At 38.0% G+C, this 18306-nt stretch overlaps 1 protein-coding gene across 4 annotated transcripts in view; it reads right to left on the bottom strand.

The window, feature by feature from the left end:
* Positions 1-18306, bottom strand: part of LOC307185307 (thymosin beta-4-like) — a 412489-nt gene that overhangs the window by 197346 nt on the left and 196837 nt on the right. For all 4 annotated transcript variants that reach the window (XR_013827953.1, XR_013827954.1, XR_013827955.1 and 1 more), the window contains one exon: positions 5675-5806. The gene's annotated coding sequence lies outside the window, so the exon portion shown is untranslated. The remainder of the gene's footprint in view (positions 1-5674; positions 5807-18306) is intronic.

Below are 18306 nucleotides of genomic sequence, written 5' to 3'. Positions count from 1 at the left end.
GATTACACTATCAGAAAACCAGATGAAATCTTCAGCCCTTAAGAAGTTTACCAAGTATTTTATCATAAAGATATTTTATTTAGTTCTTACATTCTAGCCTTGAGGGTATAATAAGCCCAACATGTAAGTTCCCTTATGGTTCCAATTACAGAAGTTATGTTGGAAAAGGGAGTTCAACGCAGAAATTAAAAGATTGCACATTATATTGGGTTTTGAATGGGGCACATTAAAAGGTTAGTTTTAATGTGGGAATTTAAAGACCAAATTGTCTTACCTGTGGAATAAGAATCCCCATATATAGCTGTAGAATAATAATTCCAATCTACAGTACACCTAAAAAGCATGAGGCACCGTCTTAGGTTCTTTTCAACTCTGAAGAATAAGTAGTATTATTCCCAGTGTTAAAGATAAGGAAAAACATGGAGTTTTTTTTTTTTGGAAACCCAGATGCCCACCTTCAAAGCCCATACTTTTCCCACGATTTAAGAGGTCAAAGAGGTGAATGTTTTAGCATCCCCTCATCTCTCATCCCTTTCCCCATATTTTTGGTACTGGTGGGTCTACCCTGAGGATCAGTGTGGGAGTCAGGCTTCTTTGTAAGATCTCAGGGACCAGGAAGCTAGTGATTCCTGACCTTAAATATTGCAGTACAGCAGTACTAAAATTCCAATTTTTATATGAGTTTTATTATTAGAAGTGAACATGCTGGTAACTTACAAGTTTATTAGAAATATAAGATGTAGTTGGAGAAAATAAAAATATTGGCAAAAATGTTCTCAAAAGTCCTATTATTTTCCAGAGAGTATTTCCCAAATTTTATTAATTATATGTAATTATAAAGATAAAAACTAAAAGATGACTTTAGCAATGGGTCACTGGCAACAAATGTGTGTTATAGATGCTTCAGTTGCTTCATTCCAAGCCATAACCCACAGTTCACAGGCACCCAATCAGAACAACACACATAGTAGCAGATATAGCAGCAACCCTCAGGCCAGCCAGCAGACTTTTCTACCCTCTGAGAACATCATAGGAAAAAAAAATAGAGAAATTGACACGATATGGAAAGTCATTGATACACCAGGGACTACAGCCTTTTCCTTGCTCTACTCACAAAACTTCCCCTTCTTCCCTGATCCCTGAGAAGGGCTACACTATTTTCAGGCCACGTGGGCAATGTGGATGATGTTCATGAAAGATTACTCTAGAAGAGAGATAGAAGAAAGCAAGTCTTAGAAATCTGAAGATGTCAGAGTATAGGAAAGAAAGGAAATTTTCAAAGAGAAGCTTTAGAGTATGGGATCCCCTTAATTATTTGACAGGTATGAATCAAGACTAAACTATATAGTTGGTCCAAGTGACAACATTTTGGGGAATGAATGAAGCATGGAGAGTCATGGTTTTATAAATACAAAAGGCAAAACTAGCTTAATTCCCACTAGATTAAATATTTATGTATTTTTTAAAATATAAATTGGCAAAAGAATTAAAATTCCTACAATGCTATTGATCGGCAATTTTTTAAAGCAATGACATATCTGCGAGTTTGTTACTGTCACTTATGTTACCTTTTGTGAGTTATTGACTTTAGCTGAAGCACTGAAGCTGAATAATGATTATCATGCTGCTGTTTAATGTGATCAAGTGATTTACCTATTGCAGTTCCTAAATAGAATGTTTAAAATTTAATTTTTTAAAAAAAATTTAAATGCTTAATATTTTAAAATAAAATTAGTATTAAAATTATCATTTGAATATTTTGTAGTTTACATACTTTAAATACAGTTTTCCCCACTAAATGAAAGCTCAACAAGTGTTAAAAAAACAGGAGTTTAATCATTAATAATTAACCAGCACAGTGTCTATGCCCAATTTGTTTTTAGTGAAATTGGTTTCTAAAGGTCACATATATATTGCCAAAATTCTCTCCTTGACCCAATTCTAATCTTCTATTCTTCTTAATCTTCTTCTCAACTTGGCCTTGACTCTTAGGCTTTCTTTGTCTTTGATTGCCTGATTTTAATAAGAATCCTACTAAGTCAGTTAAGCAGAATCCCCCATCCTCAATATCTGATCACTCTCTATACCCTATAGGATCCTTCATCCTCCATCATCCATCAGGTGATGTCTGATTACCTTGGCCTGGCTTCGGCAAGAATCACGTTGGGTTGGTTTAACCAAGATCTTCCTGACTCCTGATGTTTCCTCTTAGTACTTTTCCCTCCACTAAACCTCACCCTGCTCCTTGGCTGTAAATTCCCACTCTTCCTTATTTTCAGAGTTGAGCCAATTTCTCTCGCCTACTGCAAAACTCCACTGCAGTGTTTCCCTACACCTACCACGACAGTCCCAAATAAAGTTCACTTTACAGTTCTTTACCAAGTGTAATGAATAATTGTTTCTTTAACAACATTAATTAAGTAATTAGAATTCATATTAGTGTCAACTATAGTAATAACAACTTAAAATTTAAATCACTTTTAGATATGTTTTTCCTTTTTCTGTCATATGCCTTTTAATTGATTTGTAGGTTGCTTTAGTTGAGCTTACTTCCATTTATAGAAGTTACAAACTTTCAAGAAAACTAACAGCTTCAAATTATGGGTAGTATCTTCCTGAATCCAGCTACATGAAGCTACCTCAGCTAATTCACATCTCTTAAACACGAACATATTGCTTCTACAGTTGATTTTGGAATCCAAAAACAGTACAATTTGTGGATATGATGAATGAAAGAAGTTTATTGGTGGTCAATATGACACCTCGATCTCAAATAAAGTTTTCAAACTGATAGGAATAAGTGCAAGCAAAACACTGGGAAATACGCCATCTATTAATACAAGCTGACCTATGAGAATTAAAATATTTTCTTTGAAATTATATTTATGATGCAAATTGTAAGTATGGAAAATTCCCTGCCAGATCATGCACTGAGAGTATGTTATGGATCCACATCCCCAAAACACAGAACTTTTAAAAAAAATTTCATTGACGTATAGTCGATTTACAATGTGTTAATTTCTGCGGTACAGCAAAGTGATTCAGTTATACATATATATATTCTTTTTTCATATTCTTTTCCATTATGGTTTACCACAGGATATTGATTATAGCTCCCAGTGCTATACAGTAAGTAGGGCCTTGTTGTTTGTCCATCCTATATATAAATAGTTTGCATCTGCTAATCCCAAACTCCCAGTCTTTCCCTACCCCACACCCCTCCCCCTTGGCAGCCACAAGCCTGTTCTCTATGTCTTGAGTCTGTTTCTGTTTTGTTGATAAGTTCATTTGTGTCATATCTTAGATTCCACATATAAGTGATATCATATAGTATTTGTCTTTCTCTTTCTGACTTACTTCACTTAGTAAAATAATTCGTAGGTCCATCCATGTTGCTGCAAATGGCATTATTTCATTCTTTTTTATGGTTGAGTAATATTTCATCATATATATCTATATCTATATCTGTATATATATATATTTATATATACCACATCTTCTGTATCCATTCACCTGTCGATGGACATTTAGGTTGTTTCCATGTCTTGGCTATTGTGAATAGTGCTGCTATGAACATAGGGGTGCATGTATCTTTTCAAATTACAGTCCAAGACATAGAACTTCACTGTGTAGATGCATTAGATGAGTTCAAACTACAAGTAGAGCTTCTTTCTCTACGCAAATAGCAAGTTTAATCACACATTACTAAATATCCATTGAGAATTTCTGTCAGTCATTGCACTAGTTATGGAGGTAGAAGAGGTAACAAAGCTCTTGCCTCAAGGATTTACCATCCCAGCAGGGAAGACAAACAATATGTAGTTATAATGCAGTTGCATTATGAAAGCATTTCTGGGTCAGAACTAGGTCCTCTGGATCTTGAAGAGTGCATCATTGTCAATAAACACGTTTTTCCCAATTATATGTTGCTGCTCCAGACTGATTGTATTACAGCCTCAGCCAAACAGTTCAAAGCTTAACCGAAAAATCTAAAGCAACTTGAGAACTGTCACAAATTTTAGGTAGGGAAGCAAAGCAGAATTTTTACACATTTCTACCATTTTGTTTTCATCTTTAGTCAAGTTTTAAAGAAATATGTATTGAATATCTAGCATAGCACTATGCTTAATGATGAAGGGAATATAAACGATATAAATGAAAGGAATTCAGACACGTTAGAATCACTTTTTAAGGACTTACTTTGAGAGAAAACAGGTGAAGTTATTAGCAAATGAACAAGAAGACATCTGTTTTTACGAAAAGAATTTCTGGGGAAAGTGTAGAAAAACACAGAAGGGGCTAAATATGTTTAGGAAAAAGGTTTTTTTGTGGAACAAAGTTTGCAAGTTTGCCAGGGGATGGGGAGGTTGTCTTTACAGAGGGACGTGCCAGAACTTTCAGTATGCTGGTGATACTGCAAATTTCAAAGAAGGTGCATAACATGAAAAGTTGTCCATAAGCACTTGGGGAAAAAAAAATCTATGTTAATAGATAATCAAGAGTTACACTTTGGGAAAGTCAAAATCAAGATAAAAAGTCAACGTCAAAAATCATGCTAGAAAATACTATTAAATAAAGGCATTTTGGAACCAAAAACATAGCCTTATTCCAACTTTCTTCTATTTTTTACAACATTTATTTATTTATTTGGCTGTGTTGGGTCTTAGTTGGCATGCGGGATCTTCGTTGCCGTGTGTGGGATTTTTACTTGAGGCATGTGAACTCTTAGTTGCAGCATGTGGGATCTAGTTCTCCGACCAGGGATTGAACCTGGGCCCCCTGCATTGGGAGTATGGAGCCTTAGCCACTGGACCACCAGGGAACTCTTTCTATTTTAAGATACCAAATTAAAGCATAAATTCCTTCCTTGACAAAACTTGGAACAAATTCCTTAGCCTGGGAGATTTTCCCCTCAAATATGAAGAAATATGTGTTAGCTATTTTTGAGTAGTAGGAATGTAAAAAAATGTATATTTTTGAGAATTGCAACCTTTTTGTCCTTGAATAACTCAAAATTTCTTTGTTCTTCTGAATCAGATTTAGCAAGTAATTCATGCTTAATGAGAACCAGTTGCATCAGATTCTATTTTGTTAAAATGCATTAAAAAATACATAGGAAGGCAGATAATCTGAATGTTCTTTCTAATGACACTAACCTCATGAATGTTGTTGAAGAATGTCTAATGGGCTGAAAAACCTGTTTTGCTAATTTCCAGAAAGTCCTTAGGGCTTAATTTGCTCTCCAAGCTTGGTTCAATAATATATCTGAAGCAAATAGGAGGTTTGAATCAAAGATCAGCAGTGTAGCAGTAAAGTTCTCTAAGAGAGACTAATAAGATGATTGCACAAACATCAACTCACTTCTTAGCTGATTGGCCATGCTCTAACTGCTGAGTGGAATGCTGAGTCCTACCAGAATTCTATTCTGGAAGCAAAAGTCTCACTCCTAAATCCACACAAAGCAGGCAAATTATAGGCAGAAATTAATCAGTCACAGCAAATGCAACAGCAAGTGAGACACAAAGGATCAGACTCTTTTAGTCTGGTCATGTGTGATGGTGAGCAGGAGGGATAAGAAGGAGGAAGACATGCTTAATACCAGTGCAGAAGTATTCCGAGTGATCATTGAAGATCTGGGGTAATTTAGGGTTGTGCCAGCTTCTTTTTCACTTACCACTCGAATTCCAGAAGTTTTTTCTTTATCTCTATGTGAAGTCCAAAGTTTGTCAGAAGTGCTGATTCAGGGATCCAGGCTCCGACCATCTTTTTTGCTGCACCGTCTTCACTAATGGAGTCCCATGAATATCTGCAAAAAGCCATCAGAAATATCAGGGATGATATTTTAATAAACCAAACCTTGAAGTGATGCACTTCATTTCTTCTCACATTAACTAAACACATGGCTACATCTCACTGCAAGAAAGACGGCATCATAGTCTACGAGTGTGTCCAGAAAGAAGACATTGATCTGTGCAAAAATTGAGGGAAAGCACATATTTTGGAGAGAAATAGCCCTGGATTCTAATCCCAGGTCTGTGATCTGCTGAGAAGCAATGGACAAGTTACTTAACCTATCTGAGAACTGACATGCTCATGTTCCCCTTCCAATTCTCTAGTCTCTATGTCAAATTACACAGCATTTTCCAACCGGGAGCGAAGTGTGTACAGCAGCTCAGCTTATCTGCAGTGTTTAAGAAAAATAACAGGGGCTTCCCTGGTGGCGCAGTGGTTGAGAGTCCGCCTGCAGATGCAGGGGACACGGGTTCGTGCCCTGGTCCGGGAAGATCCCACATGCCATGGAGCGGCTGGGCCCATGAGCAATGGCCACTGAGCCTGCACGTCCGGAGCCTGTGCTCCATAACAGGAGAGGCCACAAGAGTGAGAGGCCTGCGTACCGCAAAAAAAAAAAAGAAAAAAAAGAAAAAGAAAAATAACATTAATTTATTATTTTATTATTTATATTTATTATATTAATTTATTATTAATTATTAATACCTAAATAAATAGAACAAAGCTGCATAAACCAGAAGACAAAGTGGAAGCAGAAAGAGAAGGCGAAACAGCAAAACCATCCCCTACCATCAAACTATGGATATATTCCACCTTCATTTTCTTATCATAAATTTTTTATGCAAAGCCCAGCAATCTAGCCTTTTTATCACTCAATACAACACTGAATCTCTATATTGATACAATGGTTTCCAAAGTTTAGTGTGCATCAGAATAATCTAGAGAACTTGATTAAATGCCAGGTCCCCTCCAAGTATTTCTGATTCAGTATGTGTGGGGAATGATGAATGATCAGAGAATTCACATCACCAACTAATGTATAAGTGAAGTTGATTCTGCTGGTCCAGGCCATACTTTGAGAACCACTCACCAGTACATGATCCTCAAACTTAACTAAATGTTTGAATTAACTTGGGAGTTTTGTAGAATGCCAGCCTTCTCAGGCTAATTACATCAGAATATTTGGGGGTGAAACCCAGGCACAGGTATTTTTTAAAGTTCCCCAGATTGAGAACCACTATTCAAACAGGACACAGATGGTTTTCTTTTTGCTATCTTTAGGAAAGGATTTCTTAATCAAAGCTCCAAAGATATGGTTTGGATCTTCTAGGTTTGCCTTGGAGTCATTCCTTGGTGCATAGCAGGCTCTTCTTCACTTAAAGGTAGCTGAAGTTCTTACTGAAGTAGAAGTTGATTTCCTTAACCTCTCTACTGTAATGAGTAATACTGACATCAATTCTTTGAAGCACATCTCTCATTTCACAATTTGCATACTGAGTTTTCCTATTTCTTACCAGATACTGACTGTTCAATTTGCTTATTTGTTTGTTGACTTTGCTAGTTTTTTCTCCTACACTAAACTCCAAGGGTTGTTCTTGGTCTCATGTATTATTTTCTCCACATTAGAATTTCAGTCATATCCTTCCTCCATACAAGTGATGTTAACATGTTCCTGACCTTCCAGTGACACCCTGAAATTAGAAGGGGACTAGACTCCTCTCCCACAAATCACTCCAATCTTTACCTTGTGAAGGTAACTCTTAGGAGTTGTCACCCTGGGAAGCAAAAGTGTAATTGGACATAGTTAATAATAGCAAAAATCCAATATTTATTGAGCACAAGGTAGTGTGCTAAGGCCGTCACATGGATCACTTTAGCTATTTTTTTTACAAGAAATTTTGTTCAGATACCTTTTTATCCCTATTTTACAGATGAGGAAAGCAAAGCACAGGGAGGTTAGATAACTAATCCAAGGTCATGCAGCTGGTGAAGGGCACAGAAAGACTTCCAAAGAGTTACTCTGGCTCTAGAAATCAAGATCTAAAAATTCTATTATGGAAAGAATGGTACAGAATAAAAACTACCTACATGGGCATGGAAAATGATACTCAGATTCAATATAACTGAACAAAGGTATTGAACTAATGAGGCTCAAATGGAAGAATAAATGAAAAGACCATTGCAGATGTTCATGGAAAAGGAGGGGCAGGAAAGATCACATGTGTCAGGAAAACTTGGAAGGAGGAGGGAAAGATGGCTGTGGTCCTTGAGTTTGTCAGTGAAGAGAATCCATGGGTGTTTCCCATGGACCTGATGTAGGAAAACAGGAGACAGAGAACTGGCTTGTGACCTTCTTGGTATCTTTCCAATAAGTTGGTCTGTAAAGACAGAGGAAACCTAGCATGAGGAAGGTAGATATTATATGAATACTGGTTTGTTAGAGGTTCAGAAAGAGTCTGAGGCAAAAAGCTAGACTAGAGATGCATCTGCACCCAGATCAAGGGAACTACAGTCAGAGGAGTCAAAGAGGGCCCTGACAAAAGGCAAAAATGTGACCCTATGATAAAGAAAGATATAGCTTTAAACCTAAGACAGGACCAAAGAACACAAAGCCAGTTACATGAGAACAAGTTCAAGTTGTCCTTTCTTATACGTTACCACTCCTCCACCTGCTTCCTTTAAACTTAGACTCTTGGAATCTCAGAAGCAAACAAATGGGAGCGAATGAGGAGAAGCAGGCAAAGAAATAAGATAGTAGCCAACCATTAGACTTACACCCTGAAGCATGTTAGAGTTTGAGGAGGGGAGAAGATTCACACGAAGCCATATTCAGAATTTTAATTAATAATTTACACTAGACACCAAATTTCTGAATTACGATAGTGTTTATTTCTTAAAGTGACTATTAGACTGTGTTTTATCTAATATTGAGCAAAAACATGGAGGAATACCAAAATAGAGATGTGTTTTGAATAAGCTATGAGTTCTGCTTATTTAATATACTGTTCACACATGTATAACAAAGGTCTCAGGTGATATTTTCATTATGTTCACCCTAAAATTCTTATAAGGTTGTCTGGAGGAGTTACAGACAAGGTGTACAAGAAATTGTTTTCTACAAGAAAGCGAGAAGGCATCTGGAGTGTGGAAACCATAACTCAAGGGAACAGATCGTGAATTTTCAAAGATTTGGTTCAAGGAATGTGATGCCACATTGGATAGGAGGAATGTCTCAGTGTATCCACTTGATTCTGTCACTTTGATTGCCATTCAATGTACCATGAGCACTGTTATGAGTAATCAGTAATAAGTAACATGGTGGGTACCAGGATCCATGGGGTATACTAGTCACGTTTGGGAAACAGACGCTGCTCTAGGGATTTCAAGCAGGAAAGGAATGAATACACAGAATTTGGTGCCAATAACACTGTTAGAAGGGCGGAAGGAACCAAGATCAGGGAAGGCGGACACTAGCTCTCAGGCTGACCAGCCCAGCTTTCTGAGAATCAGCAAGTTTCAACCAAGTCAGGAACTCCAGGAAACCACTGTCAGATAGTCACTGCTTCCTAGAGCAATGAGGCAGGTGACTTTAAAGGTGTTTCCAGAGACTATTGCTGATACTGAACCTCACATCTGCTAAAGCTCAGGTGCTTCCTGCCATTGACAAAGAAGTATGGCTTCTGCTTCCTTCCTCCTTCCTACACTAATGCAATGCATTTCTTAGATGAAAGCAAACCAGAAACATAGTAAGAAATACTAGGAAACGTAGCTTCTGGTCTTTTAGCCTCTGAGACACCAAAGAGAGTGTAAGAGGGACACTGAGAAAGGTTCGGAGGACCATTATACCATCAAGCATATGATGTATCCCAATGTAAGAGATTATACATGGTTTATATCAATCAATATTTTCAAATAAAATAATAAAAATAAATATATCTGTTTGCAATAGTGATCCTGAAAAGAATCCATGTTTGATTATTCTAAAGCAGATTTGGGGTTTTCCAGAGATGGTAGCTGCTCCTTTTTCCCTCTGCAATGTCCTCTGAGTATGCATCTGTCATACACACAAAATCAGACACACGGAAGCAGGTGCAGGGGACCATGTACAAAAACATGTAAACCTACACAAGCCCCAAAACAGGCAAACTCACATGCTCCGCCCTGATTCTGATCACAGGCAAACTTTCTACTGACCAGAATGGACATGGCCTTAAGTCAAACCCATGCCCTTTAGCACCATAAAGGTATTAGAGTTTAATAAGCAAAACCAAAATTTCCAAGGAAAATCTAACCTTAATCTTTCCTTCGATATCAATTTTGTTTGAGGTTTAGGGAATCTACTCAGTGAAACATTTACTTCAAAACCTGTGTATAGCATGTTTTTTCTCTTAGATGATAATAAAACCTAATAACTTGAAATTCAGGATTACAGTGGATGTAAAAAACAATTAAGCAAGTTTTGTATTGTTGATCCTGCCATCTCCATTCTACCACTTCCTCTCACCCCCAATTAACCCTCCTCCCTGCCACCTAGGTTGATATTTCTAAAACTTAGATCTTATCGTGTGTCTCATTTGTTTAAAAGGCTTCAAAGGTCCCCATAGCATTTAAAAAATCAACTCTAACAATATCTATGAGACTTTTTATCATCGAGTTCCCATCAGTTTCTCTAGCCTCAATTCTTACCATGCTCTTCAATTTCGATTTTAAATGGATCAATTTATCTCTGCCTATAAATACTTTTGTGAGGGTTAAATGAGATGATGTGAGTAAAGCACATAGACAATAGCTGGCACATAGTAGATGATTAATAAGTTTTCTTCAAATACATCCTTTATGATGTATGCAGACAGGTGTTTTAGCCTTCTTCAACATTCACAGGTATGCCTTGAGGAAAGCAGACGAGATTTTAACGTCTCCATTTTTTAAAATAAGAAACTGAGGCTCAGGAAGTTTATGTGGCTTGCTAAAATCCTACAGCTCATAAGTGGAGGAGGTAATACATAAATTCACTTCTGACTACAAGTGCGTGTGTGCCTTACTACCCTATACTCCTTCCCCTATAGATTTATGAAAAATTGCATTTAGGAAGAGATTGTTCTTAGACCCACTACCAGTGCCTGTGCCAGACATTTGCTCATTTTCTCTCAGATCCATTTCTCTCAGATCCATTCAGTGGGCTGACCCTGCAAACTTTTCCCAAGCTGCCCTAACTACAGGCTTCTGACTAAGCGCAGTGAATGGGAGGCACTGGTGGAGACTGAAGGCAGGAGGGAGGGAGAATCTAGACTACTTCTTATTGTCTCTTTCTTGTGTCTGGGAGTGGCTACATCTCCTCTTTGGTCCCAGGCAACTCCCACTGATGTCCAAGATCCCAGTGGGCACCTTTGGCTCCCAAGCCACCTTCTCACATTGTTTAACCTGTACCAGGAAAGGGTGGCTGTACTTCCTACTACTGGTGAATCTTGGATTGCTTCTTGGTCCCCTTTATGGCCTTTCAGCTTTTCCAAAACCTGTGTATTAATTCTCTCCTGTTGAGCCATAGTATCGGTTTCCCTAACTAGACAATAATTTATAGAATAGCCATACAAATAACTTACATATTTCAATTCAATTGGAAGATTGGAATGATAGCCTTCATTTAAATCAACTCATAACATTAAACATCCAAATGTTGTTTATTGCCTGGGGCAGACAATATCCACTCTCCTCTTCTCCACCCTAACAGAACTTGGATTTGTTGGATGTGACAATTTATGCAACAAAAACTATGCATTTCCAAGGTTCACTTTCAGATGGAAGTGGCCACGTGATTAAATTCTAGCTAATGAGATATATGCAGAAGTAGTTAGTCGGCTTTTGGAGAAACTGGCTAAAAATCACTCAATTGTCATGTAATTGTTTCCGTTCACTCTTCCTGCCTCTTCCTGCCTAGGATGCAGACATGACGACTGGAGCTAAGGACTCACCTTGTGACCATGAGAACATCTGGAGGATATCATTTATTAAGGGTGAAGAACAAAACTATATCAATAGAAAACTCTGGCTCGTTGAAGACACATGTGGATCACACGTACCAACATGGGACCACCTATGTCCTCATATTATAGAAGAATCACAATTTTCGAGATGCCAGGATTACCCAATACCAAATGCAATTTCAAACGGATATAAGGCTAAGCTTCACTATTCTTCTGTTTACTTATTCTTTTGTTCATTCATTCCTGCTATGTGTCAGATACCATACACCAACACGGGTATAAAAAAATAGATAATGCAGAGCTCTTGCCTTTAAGGTCACAGCAAGGTGAGCAGGCAAACACAGAAATGGGTTGTTACAATTGCCATACACTAAATAGAGTTTAATGAATACAGAAAAGGATCAAAATCCAATGTTCTTGGAGTCAAGGATGATTTCTTGTGGAGGTCATGGCCAACTGAACCATTAAAGATCATTAGCAGTTAGACCATTGGAGGTGCTGCACCAAAGTGCAGTTGGGGATGGGAAAGGGGGTCATGGAAATGGGGAAACATTACAGGCAGAAAGGAATGAAAGGAAATGAGAAACATGTTAATGTGTGGGAGGAACTTCCAGAAGTCTGATCTTGTTTGTGAGCAAAGCACAAACCAGAGAGTGGTGACAGATGAGTCAAGATTAGTCAAGGCTCGGTTATTACAGAACCTCTTCCACGACAACAGAGTTCACACTTGGTCCCGAAGGCAAAAGGGAGTCATAGATGTTTTTTGATGTTCTTAAGCAAGGCGTAACACCACAGTCAAAGATTACTGTTGTCCCTGGAACAGCTGATGGGCTCGTAAATAACTCAGCTCTACATAAGGAGGGGTTAATTGTGTTGTGTACTGGTATCACCAATGGCTGCAAGACAGGCTAGTTTCTCCATGAGTGACTATCAGTAATTGCCAACCAGGATATAAGGTGCAGTCGGGGGAATGGGGGAAGTCTTCTGTAAATTGTGAACTTCTAGAAGCATGTGCTGTTTCTTCTGTAGTGCTGTTTGCTCAATAAATATTTTATGCATGAATAAACAAATGAACAATATGCATGAGGAATAATGTTTCTCCCTACACTCCCAGAAGCAGATAGTGAATCAACAGCATTTAGCAGCACCCACCGTGTGAACCTCTGCCCCGGGGGAGTGGGTATCTCATGTTACACAGCACTTGGTTTTCTGTTGCCAACTCAAGAGCATGAAAATATTGTGTATGCATGAAAATGAACCTTGTAGCTTTTATTTCCTTGTAGGCTTAGAGTTCACGCTGTCATGTAAAGAGTTCTAAACAGTAGCCCCAGTGAAACTGACTCCAGGTTTCCTCCACGGACTTGAGTCTCTTTTTCTGTCCTTACCTACTAATAAAGAAATGCAAATGTTGGAACACTAGAAAAAACCCTGAATCTTTAGATTAAATTCAGCAGAGCTGGAAAAAAACTGTTTTGAAATCTAAAAGAGATCTTTAAAATTTAGTACTGCGTAGTTTGCCTTCAGGGAGGCTAGAAGAAAAGCATTTAGAGAAATGCATTCTCTCTGTAACCAGGTGCAGGGGGAGAAGAAACCCAAAGAATATAGGGAGTGGTGGCAGACTAAGAAAGAAGAGAGCAGCCTAGGTCTCTGGAATGCTTGGAAGGAAGAAAAGAAGAAAAGACGATGTTCAGGTCTGGTCCCTGGGGAGGAGCCTTAGAGGCAAACACTAAAATGACCATGGATTATCTCATCCTAAAACTTCACATGCAACCAAGAGACTTGAGATCCTCTTGGAGTCATTGTTTTGCGCAGATGTTGACTAGCATGGTCTTTAAAGTTTCAATGAATGATAAAACTTTAGATGGAAGAAATAGAAAAAAAGAAAGGAGATACAAAGGAAAGAAGAAAAATTTGGAGCTTCTAGGGCAAATACTTTAAAGCTATGGTATGACATGTGTCTCAGTCAGTTCCAGCTGCTATAACAAAGTTCCATAGACTGGGTGGCTCATAAATGACAGAAATGTATTTTTCACAGTCCTGGAAGCGGAAAGTCTAAGATTACGGTGCCAGCATTGTCGGATTCTGATAAGGACCCTCGACCAGGTTGCAAACTGCCTATTTCTCTTGTATCCTCACATGACAAAGAGCAGAGAGGGGAAGTAAGCTTTCTCATGACCCTTACAAGGACACTAATCCCATTCATGAGGACTCCACTCTCGTGACCTCATCTCATCCTAGTTATTTCCCAAAGGCCTCACCTCCTAATATCACACTAGGGGTATAATTTCAACATATGAATTTGGGAGGGGCACAAACATTCAGTCCATAACAACACATTTGAAAAACAACCTTTCAAATGAGAAAAAAGAGTGGAACAAATATACTGCGTTGGCCAAAAAGTTCGTTCAGGTTTTTCCATAAGATGTTACGGGAAACCCGAACGAACTTTTTGGCCCACCCAATATGTTACCACCAAGTACAGTGCAGGGGTCATAACGTTCAGTTTAGAGCTCAGGTGGGCCTAACTCTTTTACTTATGAGGTATGTGATGTTAACCAATTTACTTAACCTCATTAAGGCTCAGTTTCATCATCTGTTAAATGGGCATAGCATCCCCATCACGGAATTAGTATGAGAACTTAATGTCATTTTATTTTAAAGCACTTAGTGCTTTATCTGGCAAAAAATGAGTATTCAATAAGTAGTAGCTATTTAATAATGTGTAATAAAAGTATATTCCAACTCCACGAAAAACTATTTTATGCATTTATCATTCTCTCACTAAGCCCTGGGACTATATTAATGAACAGGGCAGTGTCCAATTCTTGATGGTATTCATATTCCAGCACACAAGTCACATAAATGAACAGACAACTTCAATGGAGTATCCTGAATGTTAAGGTAAGCTTAAGTAAAAGGTACAATAGTACGATAAAAGATGCAGCAAGAATAAATACAGAAAGAGGCTTGATCATAAAACTCCAAAAGAATTTGGAGTCTTCTTGAGAGCAGGGGGTCAAATGAAGAGATACAAGCACAAGATAAAAGAGTTTTGACTTTAAGGAAGTGAAATTACTATAGCTCCAGTTAGAAAATATATTGAAAGGACTAAAGAGAGGAGAAAAAAAATTGTCATACCAATTACTGAATTCAGAATTATCCCACTGAATTTTGGCATCTTAGTCAAATTTACTCAAATCTGGGTTGATTTTAAACTTGATTTTAAGTTCCTCTTATCAGAGAACTGCTTCTATTCTTTCTAATACTAGGCATGGTGCTAAGTTAAAGCAAAAAATTTGGAAGGTTTGTTGAATGTATGATGGAGTTAATTTATGTAGGTATTTGATAAATGTCCACTTCGTGCATGAAAAGTTACTAAATGAGTCAAGTATTTTTCACAGCCCATAATTACATGACAATGCAATAAGAGCTCTGATGGAGGAACGTATACGGAATAAAGTGGCGCAAAACTTAGCCTGCAGGTCAGAGGTTTAGGAGAAGACTTCACGCAAAAGTTGATGTTTGAGCTGCATCTTGAAAGACAAATGTGCATTCCACAGAATAAGTAAAGGAGCTTAGAAGCAGAGGAATAGAATATAAAATATAACAGAGACAATGCGAATATAAGTGCAGAATGATATATAAATACAATACCTTTTATGCTTAGAAAAAGATGTACATAAATATGTACATTTACACATTTGCGGACTGAAAGAATGTACCCCAAAACGTTGATACACTATGGTTTCTGATTCTGAGCATGGAAATGAATATAAGGAAAAGAAGAGAAAGAGAATGTTTTACATTTCCCTCTAAATACCCTAAGTTAACTTCTTTCAGTGAGAATTATTTATCTATTACTTATATAAAAATAAATAGCATGTACTCAGAAAAGAAGCACATGAGCTCCTGTGTGTTGTTTGATATGACCAGAGAGGAAATGCATGAAGAGCTTATAGGAGGTAAGGGTCTTCATGTACTCATGGGCCAGATCCTAAAGGACTTTGCATGTGCTAGCAGAGCATGTAGACTTGACTTTAAAGACATGAGGGACCACTAAATCATATAATAAACATAATGGAGTGAGGTGCATTTAGAAAGATAGCTGGTAATGTTGCAAAGAGTAGAAAGGAAAAGAAAAGTGAAGAGGAAGAACACTGGCAATCAGAAGAATTATTATGAAGTGTATGAGTCAGGATGAGCTAAGCTATGCCACAGTAAGAAAGAAACCCTGAAATCTCAGAGGTTGTCCCCACCATCTCTGATCCATGACAGACTGTCCTCAGCCATTTTGAAGCTACACCTGCTGGAAGATTTGGCCTCAAAGGTTACTGGAGCAGGGGGGAAATCAGCATGGAGAAATCATTTCTACTTTTAAATTTCTTAGGCTGGGAGAGACACATGTCACTTCCACTCAAAGTCCACTGGCCAGAACTGCTCTGAGTCTCTAATCTCTAATCATAGGGAGGTTGAGAAATATGGGGAAGCTCCAAGACATAATTTCATATCTCTGTCATACAATACTAGCAACTTCATCAGTTAACTTTGGATATATGGTGAATATAGAAACCAGGGCACTGAATCATGAACTATTTGGGGTACAACTGATAAGACCCCCAAAGATCTGGTACACGATTAGGTAGAAGATGGGTGGATAAAGAGAGAGGAGTAAAAAGCAGAGGGGATAGTAAAGCATATGAAGAGAATTAAAATGACAACCCAGTTTCTCAATGCACACTCAGCAGGATGGTGGGAGTGGTGCTACAAACTGAATCAGCAACATAGGTGGGTGGGTGTGATGAAGGAGTGATACAAAGTAAGGACCCAAGTTTATCCTGATGTGGATATAAAACTATCATTTAGAAATTCTAAGTAGGCAGATGGAAATACTCCTTGGGAGCCACTGGCACTTAGAAGGAGGTATAGCTCCTTGGGGAGTGCTGAAAATATGACCAGAAGGAGCATGGCAACCAAGCAGGGGGTCCCAGGAGATACATGAATCTCAAAACCACCTTCACAATTTTACTGCATTTGCATCTGTGTATAAAACCTAACAGGCTGCAGTGGAATATTCTAAGAGGCAGAACAACGACCTGAATGGGCTGTGTGATATTTGGTAGGATGGTGTCATTTTGTAGGATGAGGTACAACGTGACACAAGTATGGGTCTATTATAATGTCAAGCTAACACAAAGAATGACCAGAGGTTTTCTGGGATGTGCTGGAAGTCTATCTGGCTGGTCAATGGGAGTACATAATTTGGACAACAGCTTGACCCACTTAAGTAATACAATGACTATGAATTTATCCCACATCATGAAATATTGTTAAGCTAATTGTGTCATAATTATTAACGACTTTTTAATGTTGTTTTGAGTCCTTTAATCCATCTGAATATCAACTCCAAGACCAAATTTCTAATTTTGTAATGTCATGAACCCATACGTAGAAAATTAGGAATATGTGGTAGTACAGAGTCAGCAGAAAGGAATCTGGAGACAAACCATACTTGAGTGCCCTGCTAGGTGTGGAACAGAAACAAGAGGGAGTGGCTATAGAATAAGGAAAGAACCAGCAGTGAATGGCTTCCTGGAAGCCAAAGCAGCAAAACAAGAGAGTTCTCAACTGGGTGGATGCATAAAGCATCTTGTACTTGGTCCACTATTCGGAGGGATCATTGGCAGTCTTGCTCAGAGTTGTTTTGATGGAATGTAGGAGTAGGAAAGTGTCTAAGCCAGAGGCAAGTGAAGTGAATTGTGACTACTGCAAATTTTTGGAAAACTTTGGCTGTGTCGTGCAGAAAGTAGAGATAAAATTCTCTCCATAGTTTTCCTCTATTCCATACCACTCGCATTCTACTTGGAACACTACTAATTCACCTTGTCTAGAAGCAAGGGAGAGAGCAAGAGAAAAAATAATGTTTAGAGCAACGAGGCCATACAGCACATACATCTGGTTGGATAATACACAGATCTATAGGGAGCCCTAATTTAATAACACAGCTAATGCTCAATATTGTTCTCTTGCTTTAAACAAAGAAATGGATAAAGTATTTTTGTTTCCTTATTCAAGTTCCAAAATGGCAACATATTCTTTATGCATTTCCCCTGCCAAAAATACTAAACCTTTTATAAATGTCTATTTAAATGTTCACAAAGGAAACGTTCACAAAAACATAAATATGGAAATTGTCAAGTTTTGATTATGCCCCAGATCAGGATCCACTTAGCAGCTATTTCTTTTCTCCTGCACAGAAATATCTCTTGGATATGCATTTGTCATGAAACTCATTTCATATTTCTTCCTCTGAGTAAATTAAAATGTGACAATCATTTCCAGCTTCCCACAAAGTCTGCATGCCAGCATCAGTGGTCAAAAACTACTGGAGCATTCTGACTTCCCGCACCATCACTTATCCCATAAAATGCATTTACAGGTACTGAAACTGCTTTTCCTTATTTTTCCAATAAAATCTGTGTTTACCAAATATTGATACTATGGAGAAAAAGTGATATAAGTTGCTGTGTTTTCAACA

This window comes from Stenella coeruleoalba (assembly GCF_951394435.1).
Source record: "Stenella coeruleoalba genome assembly, chromosome: 4".
NCBI lineage: Eukaryota > Metazoa > Chordata > Mammalia > Artiodactyla > Delphinidae > Stenella > Stenella coeruleoalba.
This window is presented reverse-complemented; position numbering and strand designations above follow the sequence as displayed.